Consider the following 5,551-nt stretch of genomic DNA (forward strand, 5'->3'; position numbering starts at 1 on the left):
TTTTCACCCAGCATAACGTTAGAATATGACGGCAACCGTGGCTTCGTTTGCCGTCATTTTTGACATTCTCTGATTTTTCGTGACTGGTGTGCAATCGAGAGGAATCGCTACATTATAGGGATTAGGGTACAGAAGAAGCCCCGTTTACACTTTGTTAAGTCCTGGCTTGAAATTGTTCTATGAGGTTGTAATTAACATGAGTTTGACCTAATTCATGTTTTTGGATTGTTCTTTGCATTAATTTTGGAACCCGAGCGCGAAAAGCAGCCCTTTTCGCAGAGAACTTTTTACCCAGCATAACCTTTGAGTATGGCGGCAACTGTGGCTTCGTTTGCCGTCATTTTTGAGATTCCGTGATTTTCGTGACTGGTGTCCGATCGAGAGGAATCTCATCACTATAGGAGGTATGGTAGTGGGCAATCCTGCTATATACTTAGGTTAGGTTAGGCTGGCTTATACTTTCAATTTGTTCCCAGAAGTTAGGAGAGTGTAAAAGATGTTAAGTTTTGAGTGTCGTATTCTGTAACGGTTTATATATATACTGGATGTCAAATCACGTTTTCCCACCCTTGCGTGGGATGTATACGGCAATCGTGGCTGCATTCGCCGTCATGGTCAAAACGAGGCTGCGCAACGCCGGCAATTTCAAGACAGGTGTAGTATCGAGAGGAATCTCTACACTATAGGAGGTAGGGCAGTGAACAAGCCTTCTATATAAACATTCCCTTTAAATTGTTCACGGAGGTTGGAGAGACCGCTAATGGTATTGCTTTCTAAATGAGGCTTACTTTTTTCTCTCCGCGGCCTAGTCTGTCGAGAAATCTTGACTTCTGGCCACAGACAGAAAGCTAGTCTTCGCAGGAGGCGGAAATGGCTAAATTGGGAAAGGAAGCCACAGGCTGGTTGGTTTCTTTATGGGAGTCTAAACGCACTATCGCTGTTGATGTTGGTTAATTTTGAAGGCGGACTAATATCGGCGGATGGTAGTGTAGGCTCAAAAGGAATTTTATCAGCCGCAGGCAAGAACCCTGGGATGCTATTCACGGGCGTCCTAGCCGGTCAAGGTGTAGAGGAGGTTGCAAACCCTGTTGCTGCCTGGGAGGAATGCTTCATAGAAATGTGCGTCCATGGGCGGACCTATGAAAGGGCATGCAGTGCGGGTTTGCCAGCACGCCTAATGTTGTCCAAAGACTTCCTCGTATTTTGACAAAGAATGTCAGAAACCTTGGTCGGACGGCTGTTTCTAAGAGGGCACGTGGCGATGGGGAATGTGTGAGGTAGGCTCTCATACGGAAGTACCTGTCGTTTACGGGAAGGAGACAATCCTTCTTAACCCGAGGCCTAGCCTGTCGATCACGCCTTCGGGCAATTGACTTCTGGCCGATGCCGCTTTGTGCGGTTGCTGAATGCGAAGAATACTTGAACGGAAGCTACTGTCACACCCAGAGGACACGAGTAAGACTTATATCACTGGAGCAGGAGCCTAAATTTGCTTTTGTGGGTAGCCATACGGCCAGTTCTAACGTGTGCGAGGCCCCACGAGAGTAGGCTTATTCTGGTGGATGAGAAGTCTTTTAATATTTGCTGTGTCGGGTGAACGGAAGCCACAGTCATCCGTAGGACACGAGTAGACTTATTTCACTGGAGCAGGAGTCTAAATGTGCTTTTGTGGGCAACCTTACGGCCAGTTCTAACGGGAGCCAGGCCCCACAAGAGTAGGCTTATTCCGGTGGAGAAGGAGTCTTTAAAATTTGCTGTGTCGGGTGAACGGCTATATTTGAACGGAAGCCACAGTCATCCGTAGGACACGAGTAGACTTATTTCACTGGAGCAGGAGTCTAAATGTGCTTTTGTGGGCAACCTTACGGCCAGTTCTAACGGGAGCCAGGCCCCACAAGAGTAGGCTTATTCCGGTGGAGAAGGCGTCTTTAAAATTTGCTGTGTCGGGTGAACGGCTATATTTGAACGGAAGCCACAGTCATCCGTAGGACACGAGTAGACTTATTTCACTGGAGCAGGAGTCTAAATGTGCTTTTGTGGGCAACCTTACGGCCAGTTCTAACGGGAGCCAGGCCCCACAAGAGTAGGCTTATTCCGGTGGAGAAGGAGTCTTTAAAATTTGCTGTGTCGGGTGAACGGCTATATTTGAACGGAAGCCACAGTCATCCGTAGGACACAAGTAGACTTATTTCACTGGAGCAGGAGTCTAAATGTGCTTTTGTGGGCAACCTTACGGCCAGTTCTAACGGGAGCCAGGCCCCACAAGAGTAGGCTTATTCCGGTGGAGAAGGAGTCTTTAAAATTTGCTGTGTCGGGTGAACGGCTATATTTGAACGGAAGCCACAGTCATCCGTAGGACACAAGTAGACTTATTTCACTGGAGCAGAAGTCTAAACGTGCTTTTGTGGGCAACCTTACGGCCAGTTCTAACGGGAGCCAGGCCCCACGAGAGTAGGCTTACTCCGGATGAGAAGGAGTCTTTAAAATTTGCTGTGTCGGGTGACCGGCCATGAAACCTTTGAGAGGACTTGTCTCCTCGTTTCCACAGCATTTCCGCGCCTGTAAGTTGCGGAAGGTAGCATGCTATGCTTGAAGAACTGTCATCCCTTTAAGGACAGGAGTAGACTAATTCCATTGAGGCAGGAGTCTAATATGCTTTTGTGCACAGCCATACGGCCAGTCCTAACGGGAGCAAGGCTCGCAAAAGTAGGCTTTATTTCAATGGAGCAGAAGTCTTTAATATTGCTCTGTCGGGATTGTCAGTTCAAACGGGAGCAGTTTCTGCACGCTACAAACCGCTGACGAGATCTTTCTCGTGTCAATGTGATTCCCTAGCCTGGGCCGGCGCAAGGCTGGCTGGCGAACAAGGTAATTGGGCCTCTGGGTTTCATACACACGAGTAGTCTCAGATGCGTTTAGGGTGAACAGGAATAATCCGTGCAATTCTCTAGCCTGGGCCGGCGCAAGGCTGGCTGGCGAACAAGGTAATTGGGCCTCTGAGTCTTGCATTTCGGAGTTTCCTTAATTCCGGGAGGAGCCACAAAGAAGAGTCCTGAGAGTTTCTCGTGTCCATGCAATTCTCTAGCCTGGGCCGGCGCAAGGCTGGCTGGCGAACAAGGTAATTGGGCCTCTGAGTTTTGTACACACGAGTGGTCTTAGGATCCTTCGGGCTCAACAGGGATTGTTGGAGAAAGTCTCTAGCCTGGGCCGGCGCAAGGCTGGCTGGCGAACAAGGTAATTGGGCCTCTGAGTCTTTATTCCCAGTTTCCTTAGTTCCCGGGTTAGGTTCACCTGTTAAATCGGAGGAGTCCGATTTATGTGTAAAGATAATGCCAGAGTGAAGGGAGCCAGATTTCACTTGAAGGAGCAAGAGCCAGTGTGGTTAAGAAGTGAGCCGTTTTGTACTCTTAAGGAGGGATGCCGATTGACTTTGAACGGGCTGTCCTCGCTTTAGAGTTTGGGCCAGTTGACGGGAGCTTACTTGTCCTTCTTGGGAATGAGGCCAGATAGCATGTCCTTTCTAGCTTACAAAGGCTTATGCGGAGCATTGTTTTTTGTAAGTGACTTTTTATTCTCCATGTGGCATTTAAGTACCGATTTTCCTTAAGTTAAGGACGGTATTGACTCATCGCCAGTTTGAGCGTGTATCACTTGTCGAACGGAAGCCACTGTCATCCAAGGACACTAGTAGACTTATATTTCGCTGGAGCAGGAGTCTAAATGTGCTTTTGTGGGTACCCTTACGGCCAGTTCTAACGGGAGCCAGGCCCCACAAAAGTAGGCTTATTCCGGTGGAAAAAGGAGTCTTTAAAATTTGCTGTGTCGGGTGAACGGCTATATGTGAACGGAAGCCACAGTCATCCATAGGACACGAGTAGACTTATTTCGCTGGAGGAGGAGTCTAAATGTGCTTTTGTGGGTACCCTTACGGCCAGTTCTAACGGGAGCCAGGCCCCACAAAGGTAGGCTTATTCTGGCGGAAGAGGAGTCTTTAAAATTGCTGTGTCGGATGTACCGGCAACGTGTGGAAGGAAGCTGTTGTAACCCAAGGATACAAGTAGGCTTGTTCCATTGGATTGGGAGTCTAATATGCTCTTGGCGGCTGTCACACGGCCAGTATTAACGGGAGCTAGTCACCGCAAGAGTAGGCTTATTCCAGCGGAACAGAAGTCTAAAATGCTTGGTCGGGTGTAGCTTTCCTATCCTTTGTTAGAACGCTGTGTTGGTTGTGTCCAACACTTTCCGGCTTTTTAGTCGGTCAATTCCCTGGTTGATCCTGCCAGTAGTCATATGCTTGTCTCAAAGATTAAGCCATGCATGTCTCAGTGCAAGCCAAAACAAGGTGAAACCGCGAATGGCTCATTAAATCAGTTATGGTTCCTTAGATCGTACCTATCCTACTTGGATAACTGTGGTAATTCTAGAGCTAATACATGCAACTAGAATCCCGCCCAGCAATGGAAGGGATGCTTTTATTAGATTAAAACCAATCGGTCGGTTCGTCCGTCCGAAACCTTGGTGACTCTGAATAACTTTGGGCTGATCGCACGGTCTCTGTACCGGCGACGCATCTTTCAAATGTCTGCCTTATCAACTGTCGATGGTAGGTTCTGCGCCTACCATGGTTGTTACGGGTAACGGGGAATCAGGGTTCGATTCCGGAGAGGGAGCCTGAGAAACGGCTACCACATCCAAGGAAGGCAGCAGGCGCGCAAATTACCCACTCCCGGCACGGGGAGGTAGTGACGAAAAATAACGATACGGGACTCATCCGAGGCCCCGTAATCGGAATGAATACACTTTAAATCCTTTAATGAGAATCTATCGGAGGGCAAGTCTGGTGCCAGCCGCCGCGGTAATTCCAGCTCCGATAGCGTATATTAAAGTTGTTGCGGTTAAAAAGCTCGTAGTTGGATCTGGGTCTCGGACGATCGGTTCGCCGCCCGGCGTTTAACTGATCGTTCCGGACGTCCTGCCGGTTTTTCCTTTCTCGGTGCTCTTCATTGAGTGTCTTGATTGGCCGGCACGTTTACTTTGAACAAATTAGAGTGCTCAAAGCAGGCCGTGTCGCCTGAATGTTCGGTGCATGGAATAATGGAATAGGACCTCGGTTCTATTTTGTTGGTTTTCGGAACTCGAGGTAATGATTAATAGGGACAGACGGGGGCATTAGTATTGCGACGTTAGAGGTGAAATTCTTGGATCGTCGCAAGACTAACCGATGCGAAAGCATTTGCCAAGAATGTTTTCATTAATCAAGAACGAAAGTTAGAGGTTCGAAGGCGATCAGATACCGCCCTAGTTCTAACCATAAACGATGCCAGCCAGCAATCCGCCGAAGTTCCTCCAATGACTCGGCGGGCGGCTTCCGGGAAACCAAAGCTTTTGGGTTCCGGGGGAAGTATGGTTGCAAAGCTGAAACTTAAAGGAATTGACGGAAGGGCACCACCAGGAGTGGGGCCTGCGGCTTAATTTGACTCAACACGGGAAACCTCACCAGGCCCGGACACTGGAAGGATTGACAGATTGAGAGCTCTTTCTTGATTCAGTG

At 48.6% G+C, this 5,551-nt stretch overlaps 1 pseudogene; it reads left to right on the forward strand.

The window, feature by feature from the left end:
* Window positions 1–4,263: 4,263 nt before the first annotated feature.
* Window positions 4,264–5,551, forward strand: LOC145677877 (small subunit ribosomal RNA; annotated as a pseudogene; the record flags this gene model as incomplete).

Source organism: Thermobia domestica, unplaced genomic scaffold, assembly GCF_964235325.1.
Source record: "Thermobia domestica unplaced genomic scaffold, izTheDome1.hap1.1 HAP1_SCAFFOLD_1531, whole genome shotgun sequence".
Classification (NCBI taxonomy): Eukaryota; Metazoa; Arthropoda; class Insecta; order Zygentoma; family Lepismatidae; genus Thermobia; species Thermobia domestica.